The sequence below is a fragment of the Stegastes partitus genome, unplaced genomic scaffold, assembly GCF_000690725.1.
Source record: "Stegastes partitus isolate 25-593 unplaced genomic scaffold, Stegastes_partitus-1.0.2 Scaffold604, whole genome shotgun sequence".
Classification (NCBI taxonomy): domain Eukaryota; kingdom Metazoa; phylum Chordata; class Actinopteri; family Pomacentridae; genus Stegastes; species Stegastes partitus.
Window position 1 is genome coordinate 72351 of NW_007578335.1, and position 11836 is coordinate 84186.

The 11836-nt window shown below is 45.3% G+C and overlaps 1 protein-coding gene across 1 annotated transcript in view; it reads right to left on the reverse strand.

Annotated features, from left to right (window-relative positions):
* LOC103362801 (latrophilin-3-like) overlaps positions 1-11836 on the reverse strand; it is a gene marked incomplete at its 3' end in the record, with an annotated part of 96939 nt that overhangs the window by 57025 nt on the left and 28078 nt on the right. Inside the window, exon 2 of the mRNA XM_008289295.1 lies at positions 9684-9746. The remainder of the gene's footprint in view (positions 1-9683; positions 9747-11836) is intronic.

The following is an 11836-nucleotide window of genomic DNA, read 5'->3' on the forward strand; positions in this document are numbered from 1 at the left end:
AAAAAAAAAAAGAGAGAGAGCGTGTATATGTAATTTCTAGGATCTGTATTTTTAGCCGGGAAACCAAAACCGATCCACCTGCGCTCCTCGCCGAATACACAAACAGCTTTGTTTTGCTTATACAAACAGGATAGCAGCGACAACCCGACGGCGCAGACTTCACTACCGGCCGGCTGCGCTTCAAAAAACGCGCAACAGGGTGTATCGGTGCAATATATACACCCTCTGTTTGAGGTACTTGCATTACTTTCAGTCGCGCTTTGCAGGATTGCATCTTTATCTTGATTTGAGGAAGGTGGTACGGTGAAGCAAGTTCATAAAAAAAGGCTTTTTAAAGGTAAACAGCAAACTTTTAATTCAATAAATTAGGTTTTGCTGCAAATTAATCAGGTAAAAGAAGCATTAAAATTTGCAGAATCGCCACCGAAAAAGCTCAAAAGTGACGCGGTGCATCTCAAAGTACATTCTCTCTTGCATTACTTGCCGTCACACTTTCTAGAACTGTATGTTTATCCCAATTTCATGAAGGCGTCCCAGTAAAATAAATGGAAAACGCTGCAGTAAACAATAGAGCTTGTTTTCAGTGGATAAATTGCTGGATAAAAATAAAGTCTCGCTGACCGGAACTCGTCACTATTTGCAGTTTAATTCATGCTTAATAAATGTCAATGTACTTCCAACTTTATTACACCACAAATTACACGTCAAATAAGGAAACGTGCGACTTTGTGCCATTTAAATTATTCTAAAAAAAAAAAACCCGACACTGTCACGGCGAAGAGCTGCCGCAGTACAATTATAAAGGCCACAGGAGTTCAAAAGTCTTAATGCAACGACTTGTGCACAAGCTCCTCCGCCGTTTCCAGGTGTTCATTATTCCGACATCCTGGGGGTCGTGCCACGTTCTAATTCCTAATTAACTGGCCAGAACGGAGATCACGGTCGGCGGTGACCCCCCGACCGGCCGCCAGGACCGCTCGGAGTCTCGGGGCGTTGCTCTTGTTGCCAGCTCCTTCTTTGACACGTTGGAATTCGGCTTTGAGAGCGACGCCCCCGAAGGCCGCCGGAGGCTACGTGCTTTTCGAGACGACTGCAAACACCTGTGGACTTAAAGGTAACCACCCCGAAAGAATCCCGCAGGATTTCAACTCCTTTCCTCCCCGCATGCCACCTGTCAGTCAACCGGCAGGAAGAAAGGGGGCAAACACAACAAACGAATAATTCCCGGCTTCGTGGCTAATCTAAGCTAAAGCTGCGTACCTATCAGTGGCATGTTTTTGCACCGTCTCCGAGATTAGTCATGTGTGCACTCGCGGCGCACATGCATGCTGGAGCATTACCGGCACTCGCAGGGAATACAAAAGAGGCGTGGTGACTAAACGTCTGTGTTTGCTTTGCAGAGATCTGACGTGCCCTCTGTGTTACAACACGGGCCACCTGCAGTCTGGGAAATAGGTTTCTGGGGGGGAATTAGAGGATTCTGAGGAATGAACAAGACAGACATGAGTAACCCGGCCCCAATATACTACTTATCTACAAGCTTATGTTTCACAAAGGAGCCAGATAAGCTAATACGTGCCAGCACAATGAGGGAATGGAAGAAAAAGAGCAGAAATTAGGCTGGCGGGCGTTGACGGGAGGAGGAGGCGAGGGGGGTAGGACGGGGAAAACATACCCAGGTCAGGATCTACAGGAGGGCGGTCAGTTGCGACAGACTCCGGATGCTTTGAATCACCGCAGAACAGTTAACCATTGACTAGGGGGACTCGTAAGCATGGGATCCATGTCATTCTATTCCAGAGAGCATGAAAACAAAGCATAAAGCCATTATTAAGGCCTCTGGCTGCCCTGGGCAGTGAATGCAACACTAATCAATGAGAAAGACGGGCATTGTGGGCTGCCTCGGAGGACAGGTGATATTATGTTGGTGTATGGATACGATTATCCCGTCTATTAGTGCTCTCCTTTAGGTAGGTGGTCCGCAGACGAGGATCAGGTTGCAATTATTAATCCGTGACAGCGGAGGAAGAGACGGAGAAATTCTATGCAACTCATATTCTGTTACTGTTTCTTGGAGTTAGTAATCATTAACTTTATTAACTTCCACTTTAACCCGTCCCAGAGCTTTGGGAGGTTTAACAAAATACACAGAAACGTCTAAAGTTAAAGCCTCTACGTGGGGTTTATTTTGGTATTCATTAAACGTTCTACCACCAAGACGGTTTGAGACGACTAGAAAGGGTCGCCAAAGTCCAACATTTTAAAATCCTTCTTGTAGAGCCTTTAAAATATCTTATCGTCCAGGAGAGGATGTAACCAGCACCAAAATTCACAACAGCAGTCCAGTTTTTAACCAGTTTAGTTGACTGGGGCTTGAGTCCCGATGGCACCATTCCATTCAAGATGAACTTCTTCCTAGCAACGCTTTCTATCTCAAGCATAACGGACATTTTTGCTTCTCAAATGGTCATAAAACACATAAAAATGCACTGATTTCAGTCATTGCCTTCACCTCATGTGGACAAGCCTGCTTCCTGTGGTGTGTAATCCATGTGATTATGTTTCTATACGACTAAACTGCCATCTTAATTACGTGTCGTATGGAACATAATTTAGTTTTAAAATAATCTGCATTGGAGGCAGGAGGGCTGGTTGGTGGCAAAACCAAGCTGACTTTTACCCAGAAGACAAAAGACCATCAGCCTCAGAGAAAAGTTTGTTTTTGGTCACTCTCGACTTCAAAAACTACGTCATTCGGTTGATTATTTATGATTTAAAGCGTCACACTTTGTTGGACGCCTTCACATGTTACAAGCTGGTCGGGCATCATAATGACTTAACTTGGGTCTAAACAACTACAGAGAACACAACTGAGAACGCACTTTAGCTGTGCAGTAATTTGGTGGAGACTTGGTTGGCGTAATCAGAGCTGAAATCACAGGATTGGTTCATCATCGGGAAAACGGTTAATTTTAATGATAACGGTCACGCAGGTCTCAAGCAAAGATAAAAAACAGCTGGACTTCTCGTTTCTAAGGGTGTTCAAATGGCATTTTCAGAGCTGCCAGAGCGCCGGAGAGCGCTTCATCTCAGCGTTTCATCAAAAAAACGCAATACCTCGACAACATATCACCACTCTGGCTGCCTCCGTATGAGATTGGTTGTCTGAGCTGGAGCAGCAGCAGAAGTTCAGGACTGTTCGACTAGAAGCGATTGAAACGACACTTGGTTCTCAAGGCAGCAGCATTATATACTCATTGGGAACAACTGGAAAAAAAAGTCTCAGAGGTAACGCGATATGGACACTCGCTTTTACGTGATTATTTTTTCACAACTCCCCGACATGTCACGACTACAAAGTCGATCGTCGGCCGCCACCGCCTCGTGCAGAATCACAGCTCGTTTTAACGCTGGTGAAGCCTTCGTCTGCTCTGAAAAACTGCACAGCACAAGCCCGTCTGAGCACTCCACAATAAGCCACAAGTGACAAAATTGAACTTCAGTTGTCAAGTACCACAATTCCATCCCCGGTGTATATTACGCAATTATCCACAGCGCCAGGAAACAAATCCCATTGACTTGATTCCTATTTAATTATTCTACTTGAAAATCCTTTCCTGCTCTGCTTTCTCTCCGAACCTGAGAAGAAGGAGAAAAAAAAAAAGAGGAAATCACTTTACCCATTAAAAAAATCTCTACCTCTTCTATTTTTTTTTTTTTGTGAGAATTGCATTCCTCCCCAGCTTGTCAGTTTCCATTCACCAGAACCCACCTTCAGCGCTTATTTTATTTAAACCTGAGCAAATGTGGCACACAACACAATGGGGGTTTCGGTGGGGGTAAAATAATTACCTAAATACAGTGTGACAGGGGAGGTTGATTTCGTTCTGCGGGAAAACGTTGCAGGGGAAAGTGTTGACAGAGTCGCAAGAGACAGTAAAGAGAAATAAGGAGCCGGCAAACAAAACACTACATATTTCCTCTGAAAGACAAAGTGTTAAGTTAGGCTACTCTGCGCACTGTCAATAGCGGCGTTCATCATAGGCCCAGCCACAGTCTATATATTGATTAAACCATCCATCACTTAAACTCTACAAGACATTATTTCTAATTAAAAAGTAAGTCATAAATTTTGCCCTTTATTGCCAAGCTGGGGCTGTAAATAAATTTCAAGGGAGGGCAGAAACAGATTGCAGCCCCTGTGCAGGGTTTAGAGCCACCGTAAAAAAAAAAAAAAGGCTGGATGGCACCTTTGGGATCCTCTCGTGTCGCCTACAGGAGGAGGAGGAGGAAGAGGAGGAGGAGGCTCGGCTTCATCCCAGGTAAACAGATGCAAATCAATAATTTCTCCGGTTTTATAAGACAGGTGCTTCCTCTCACAGGGGCAGCAGACGATGCATACGGAGAACAAATATGCAAATTAAATTTTCATAAACCGCTGGGGAATGTGTGTTAAAAGAAAAAAAAAAAAGAAACGGGACAGCGTTCGGCGTACTTGAAAATGATGTATAATCATGAGAGGTCGCGCGAAACGCTCCATCACACGACGGGCTAGCGGGCCGACGGCGACAACAAGGAGCTCCTGTTATCTATCTGCGTTTTCCTCGGCTAAACAACAGTTCCGCTGCCAAATACGCGGGGACGTCGTCTAATGATCCGTGCTGATAAAGAGGCCATTAGCAAGGCACCTTTCGCAGCTCTGGTCCCGGACCAGAGGAGGAGACTCGGGCCCGAGCCGAGGACGCCTCACTCTTGACAACTTCTGATTACCTCAGCGTGCTCGCCGCTTGTCAGGCGCTCGACTCCCCCGACAGCCAGTTGCAAAGTGTCAGAGTGTTGGTTATTTTTTGACGGGCGCAGAAGGATGTCTGATTTCACAGGTACCAGCCGGAAGGGAGGGAAGTGAAATGGAGGGAATAAAAACGAAGGAAATGGCATGTCATGGGCTCCACTGCCAACAAAAGGGGAAGTGTGTGCAATCATTATTCATCTGTCTGCCTCGCCTCTCCTGGGTCTTTTTTTTCCTCTTTTCTTTCCCCCCACCAATATCTGCCAAAGCAGCTCTGACCACACGAGCGCTTTCTGATAAATCATATTTGGTTAACTGATAGCCAGGCAGGGGGTCTCGCCAAAGTGAGAGAAGTGTCCTCGGTCTTGGTGAGAGACAGAACGGGGGAGAATCGCCCTCCGGGGGTAAAGCGAGAACTAATGAGCGAGCTAAAAAGGACAAGATGGAGTGATCCTCTATAAAAAGAAGCAGCAGTAATCTCCTCCCTCGCCTCCCCTCCCCTCCTCTTCCACCCCCTTAATGTCCTGAGAGATCTTGGCTCCTCCGTAAAGCCCCGCTGCCTTAGACATCAAACAGAGCTGATTAGGACCCGCACACCTTGCCGGGTTTTGGACGGAGTGCAGCGCGAGTTCACGAGACTCCAAAAAAAAAAAACCCCTTCAAGTTAGTCAGCATCTCTGTAGATTACATAAATCTGAGCCAGCGAGTGCTGGCTGCAGCATCCGCTCGCCGTATCCATCGCACCGCTTCCTTTAAGCCCAATTAAAATCGGTGTCTTTGGATTCCTCTGGTGTTCCAATCTGACGGCCAACAAACACGCCGTCCCTCGCATTTACATTAACGGCCACGGCAGAGGAGGAAGAGAGGATGGAGAGAAAAACCCAAGAGGAGCTGCCGAGTTCACCGTCAAGGGTGTTGTTTTATTAAGACACCGAAAAACTGTCAGGGCAGGTATCAGGAGAGCAGCCGGGCGCGTGACAAGACACTTTCGCTAACATCCCAGTAACCCCTTCCCATCCCGAAAGAGTTCAAACTCGCCGTCCTCCTCTGTCAAGGCTTGAGGAGGTCGAGGGGACTCTTATCGCCACCAATCAACGGAGGTGGGCTGTGACGGGCAGGAGATGGGAAGAGAGGGAACAAAAATAGCTGCAAAAAGAGTGTATTGGGGTTTTTTTTTTTCTTCTCCCCCCAAGAAATCACTCCACCAGCAAAGGCGTTTATTCACTGTCTCGCAAAGTGAGATGGCGCCAACACACTCGAGCTGCAGGAGTTTTACAATCAGGTTGCATCACGAGGAGGAACTTCAGATCTCTGACCTCAGACGTGCTCCAGGACTGGAAAATAATCACATCCTACAGGACGTTATCAGGATTATTGAATCAACTCCACCTGCAATGTTGATGAGCGGCAACGCGTCAACAACCTCTCATCTCTGATTGGCGTTTTTTTAAAAGACTCCTCGGCGCGATTTATAGTTTGCAGGATTTATGCAAAGACGCCTACATTTATCACGACAACGCAGCGGAATATTGCATGAATATTGTATTAGAAAAGGTGGAGGCGGCGGCGGCGGTGGACGTGCGCGCCGTCTCAGCATTAAGCCGCGAGCACGTGCACACGGCCGGTAACGCTGATGGAGCATGACCGGAACACACGCATAAATATGTCGCCTAAAACCACAACAACGCTCTGAATAATTAAGGTTACAGCTGCTTTAAGTTGAGAACAAATGAAAACAAGTGTCCCCGTGTGAAGCTCCGCCGGGCTAATCCACCTTTATTCTATTTAAGAGGAGGCAGCCGCGCAGAAACAACGCGAGCCGAGCGATTCGAGGAGCAAATAAAGCAATATATGTGAATGCGCTATAGCTGCGGAGGTTAAAATCAATACTAATCAGCCACTTTGGCAAGTGTGCCACATGGACGTAATGAGATGACTAACTGACATTTTCATACAGCTGCAGGAGCGTTCTCACATCGGCTGCCCGCCTATCGGGACAAAACGTCCACAAACATGTCTGAGCAAATACATTTCCAGCAGGTTGCCGTTGTCTTGACAACAGCAATTTGCACAGAGGGTCAACAAATTTGTCATTATCGGCCGTGCACTACACGGAGCAATGTGTGCCTTTTAAATAATTTGGTCATTTAGAGGGTTTCGATGCTCCGCTCGCTCCCCTCCAGCCGGGGCCCTGCTTCCGCGCCGACCGCAGTTGCCCAAGTAACAGGACGCGACAACAAAGACGTGCAAAGTCAACTACCTCTGGAGAGAATTCAAATTCGGGAACACTGCTGACACCGGCCAAAGCCGTCTCGCTGCCTTTTCATTCAAACGACCTGCTTTGCATCGTTCGTAGGAGTCCCGGGGCCGGATCGCGCTGTGAAAACAAACGGCCGGGCTTTAAGATAACAGAACCAGAGCCCGGCCGGGGCGCAGTCATCACCGGCCATTATGGTCAGGTTAGCCTGAATGGCTGACGCTCTGGGAAACCACGGCGGGTATGCAAAGCTCCGCAGGCCGACACGGAGGCTGACCAGGAGTTTTGTAGTCAAAGCAGATTGGAGATTAAATCCATGAAAATCGAGTGTTTTGCCTTGTTAACAAGTTCAAATGATGGTTTTACATCTTCGAAGGCAGATCATGAATGAAACAGGCAGGATTTAACAAACCAACAGAACCGGGTTTTCTGCATCATTATATCAGTTCAAGCAACATGTATGACTCTTTTACAGAGTCACAGGTGAGCTGGTGTGCTCGAGTGCTGGTGGGTGGTTGGAGAAAGAGGCAAAGACTTTATAAATCTGGACACAACTTATATCTAAGCCATCATAAGGCAGAAAGGGATTATTTTAACAGAAATAACTTGTTTATTTCATCTCAAATCATCAGGTTCCTTCTGCTCGACTATCTCTGATTTGCTTGAGTGGTTTTTAATCATAAACTTTGGGTATTTAAAATGGTATGTGTGGCTAAAATGTACTTTTCAAGTAGAACTGTAGTTGTTTAGATAAAAGTCTGGACCATTTTAAAACTACAGAACTCCAAGAAGTAGTTTTGTTTTCATGCTACAACTTGTCAGAACTGCTCTATCAGTCATGAAAGGTCATCAAAAATAACTTTATTTTCATTTTTGTGGCCATTTCTTGTTAAAAAATAGTTTAGTTTTGTATTATTGTGACATGCAGCTACATATAGTTCGGAAAATACCATTAGTTGACTCGTTTTTTTGATGATGTGAGCTCAAAAATGGGACTCTTCATGACTTTTCAGGGTTTTTTCTTACATATTTCTACGTGATCAATTTGTCCAATATTCTAAATTAATGACATGATGAGAAATAACTGAAAATTTCAGGCTTTTATCCTCAAGAGTTCCTGAGACGTCATTGTTCAAAGAGCGTCAAATTTAAATGCGCAATAAAACATGCTAAAAGAAAAGTCAATGGCGCTTCTATCCTGGAAAGACGTCGATGTATAAAGCTAATATTTTATATTTATCTTTATAAATATTTATAGTTTATGCTACAACAACTTCAGGCCGATCAGAAATTATTCCAAAAATGTGAGGATTTGAGATGAGTCTGAGTTTTTAGGGGTTAAAGGACTTCAAGATGTAGACATGTAGTTAATCAGTATAAAATACTGTACTCGTATATCAAGTATAATTTTTGCGGTCCTTCGCCCAAAAACCGAGCTCCATTCGACTTAATCCAAAGTGACCACAAATTAGGCAAAAGTAGGTACATCAAATGAAGGTCGTAATTCCACGTCGGCGCGCGTTAGGATATTTACCGTCAAGCCGATCCCCAGCTTTTAATTCATCTGACATCTTTCAGCACTAATACAGTATCTGATTTCTGAGAAGAACCAGAACACGGTCACACAGCGTGACGTCTGAGGGGAAGCAGCGGGTTGCAGGGCGAGTCGCTGGAAACGTGTTTCTACACAGAAACCAGGACCAAGGTCGTCGCGTCTGCACCCGGTTCCACCTTCGGATCGCGAGGCGGCGGCGGCGGCGGCGGCCACCTGCTGCTCTCAATGTTATTCAAATGACGGCACAATTCTATTTTCACCTTACGGCTAACGGGAACATTACTCCTGTGTCAGCAACATTTACCGTCCTGTTCTACTTGGGTGCAAATTAATTCTAGAAATGATCCAGGAGCGGCGGATGCGAGGCCTTATCGAGAGAGAAAAGGCGGCGGCCTCGATCTTGTCGAAACACGACATCGAGCCGGGGCTCGGGAGGAAACGCAAACGGGGAAGTTGTCGGGAAAATAGCGAAGGAGAGGCGGCTGCACGGAGTCACATGAAGGGGAAACGGGGTGGATGGATGCTTGTGTGGAGGTGAGTGAAGGGGGAGGCAAACCCATCATCCACAGAGCCCCACCAGTAGACTCTGGAGGGCAAACAATCTCCCTAATTGAATCCAATCCAGGCGCACCGCAGGAGGGAACCGAGGCTAGTGGCTCCATTCGGTGTGGAGAGGGTTCGTTGGAGTTGGAGGAGGAGGAGGAGGAGGAGGAGGGCCGGGCGCGACGAGCGAGCGAGGAAAAAGAAGATAAGAAGCAGAGAGCAAACACGAAGGGGTTGACAACAAACAGACGAGACGGCGAAGGTTTCGCTGGTTTTGAGGGGTGACGGGAGGAACGGGAGCCAGCTGCTCTTTTGCATGATTACACCAAAAAGAAGAAAAAACAACATAATTTGCATCAGGGAATGAAATCCAAACACGCTCGGCGGATGGTTACCGACCCAAAAATGAAAAAAAAAATCCTCAGAAGTTAAAGGATGGCGTCCCGAAGACGAGCACAGCCAATGAGAGAGCCCGATTGCGACACGTGAGTCATCACCGAGTGGAACATAAGCATGATAGGTAAAAATCAGTACCTTACCTCGTTGTGAGAAGCAGCTTCTTGCAAATTCCCGTATATCACATCCCAGGTAATAAAAGCATCCTGAGGAAGGAAAGAGAAGAAGAAAACAACTTTTAATTAAAGAGTCCTGCAGGAGGAGCCTTTAAGTCACAATTAGGAGGCCAGATTCAGAAGAACACGGTCGCTTTCACGCGCGCAAACTCTTTATTTTGGTCTCTTCTGGGTCGGCCATTATTAAGTGGCATCTTCATAAATTTTTCAGCTGTTGTCTGGTTCCCACACTGGTGCTATGAAGTGCTATTCAGGTCACATCAGCTTTTAATGGCTGATTTATTAGGGCCCAACAGGGGCTCGGTGATGGGCTGCAGGACAAAGAGCCTGTTTTAAACTGCATTAACACTCCGCAGTAAATATCCCATACAACATTAGCATTTTGATGACTGCCTCGCCTCGTCACCTTTTCGTTTCTACCCTCCTCCTCCTCCTCCTCCTCTGCCTCTTTAGCCATCAATCCATCTTTCGCCACTTTTTCCTCGGCCTTCGTTTCTATTTTTCCGTCGACAAACCACCCGGAGGTTAATTCCAACAGCGCGGATTAAGATCAGCCATGTTTCCCCTCCAATAACGCCCGCCCGTATTGTGATGCAAGCTATATTTACATGATTTATAATTAAATCTCACACGCAATCATAACACTGATGAGCGCTTTTGTAATTGAGGTGTCTGTGGCAGGTTGTGGTCCTGAATAATGAGCTAAAATTAAAAAAGATTAATTAGTAGTACTGTGTTTACTATGCAAATGAGGCAGATAGAGGAATTATAAGGACCTTTTTTCTAATATATTAAGGCTGTCCATCACAAATTAATAAAAAAAGACTGATGTCACTGATCAAAACCAGCACAATTGTTCCCTTGTTTTGTTTTTTTTTTTTTGGGTGAAACTGTGCAGAGACAAGAGGAAAAAAAACTAAATTACGTTGCCAAATTTCTAAATATCATCCGGGCACAATGGCCGACCGATCTTGGCTTCCGAACAAGTGCCGGGGCCGTGCTTCATCAAATCTGCTGTTCATTATGTTTGATCAAATTTGAGTCTTTGGCAGAGGGAGCAGATGCTATAGGTCAATTCAGCTCGAACTGCTCAAACTAGTTTGGTCAACAGAGCATCTGCCAGTCGTTTAGCCGGCCGGCGAGTGTTTGGAAAGCGACGCGACCGCGCCATATTGCCACGATCCCGACCGCAAACTGTTGCAACAAAAGGAGACCCGGCTCAGGATAAAAATCACGCTCCGGACAGCGCAATGAGCCGCGGTCGGGTTTTATCATGTGGATCTTTTTTTGTCTCATTTGCAGTAATTGTACTTTTTTTTAAAATTCCTCACATTTACCTCTTAGAGAAAAAAAAAACAACAAGCCGCTGCTCCTCTGCCCGGTCTTCCTCGCTGAGCAGAGGCAGCATTGGAGCCAAATTTACTGCTCTCTTGTAATCATCGGTGTTAAAGCACTGGCACTAGTCGGGAACTGAGGCTTCCAAAATATCTTCAAAGAGTTCTGGACCGGAGAAGTACACGCCAGGCAGCTCCAGGCACCCGAGGCAATCTCGCACCATTACGACCAGGATGTTCGCTCCAAAGATATGCAGCGGCATTGAACTATACGGAGAGGATGACCTGACATGACATCATGGGAAGAGCTGCTTATTAATGCCAGGATGCTCATTAATGGTCTGCAGCGCGCCGTCGCTGGCATGATAACACAGAGATAAGACTAGAAGGGCTGCTTCTCTTCACAAGATTGGATTTGGGATTTAAAGACGCACTGCACAAAATGATTTTAAATAGTGTCTGACTTTTAAAAATCTATTTATTTATTGGTTGTTTCTTTAAAGATTTTCCCTGTTCTGGTAAATTACAGATAACATCTTTTAAAATCACAGAAAAAAAGTATGTATTTATATTTTTAAACAGTAAAAAAATTAAATTAAATTAAATAAAACAAAAATTAAATAATAAAAAAAAGCCAGTATCTTAATTAATCGGAATTCATTCCTCGTCTGAATTTGACGGTAAAATTACACAATTTTCACTGAATTAAAATCAGGGGAAAAAAAGTTTCTTATTTTATAGATATTTGCTTTTATTTAAAAGAAAAAAAAATATGTATATGAAAGA